Raw genomic sequence first — 357 nt, forward strand, 5'->3', positions numbered from 1 at the left:
CCCAGCCGCGGAGGGAGCCCCGGCTGGCCGGAGGTGGGAATGAGAGCGGGCCAGAGCCCGCCGCCTCTGCCCCCACCGCGAGGAGGGACCCTTCGCGAGGAGCCAGCGATGTCCCGGCGGTAAGGGGACCCCTCCTTACGCACCAGGGCAGCCTCAGCCAGACAGGCTGCTCTGGGCACGCATGCACGAAGCATGCGACAAAGCAGAGCATGAGCGAGGCTTTGCAGAAATAGGAAGGTACCAGCGACATGCAGGAGTACCCTGCAAACTTCAAATGCGTGCGCACCAGAAACAACCATCTACACCAGCCTTCTGGCTGCAGGCTCTGCTGGAGCACCGCCCGGGGCTGGAAAGGAG

The sequence above is a fragment of the Fulmarus glacialis genome, unplaced genomic scaffold, assembly GCF_000690835.1.
Source record: "Fulmarus glacialis isolate BGI_N327 unplaced genomic scaffold, ASM69083v1 scaffold45346, whole genome shotgun sequence".
Lineage (NCBI taxonomy): Eukaryota > Metazoa > Chordata > Aves > Procellariiformes > Procellariidae > Fulmarus > Fulmarus glacialis.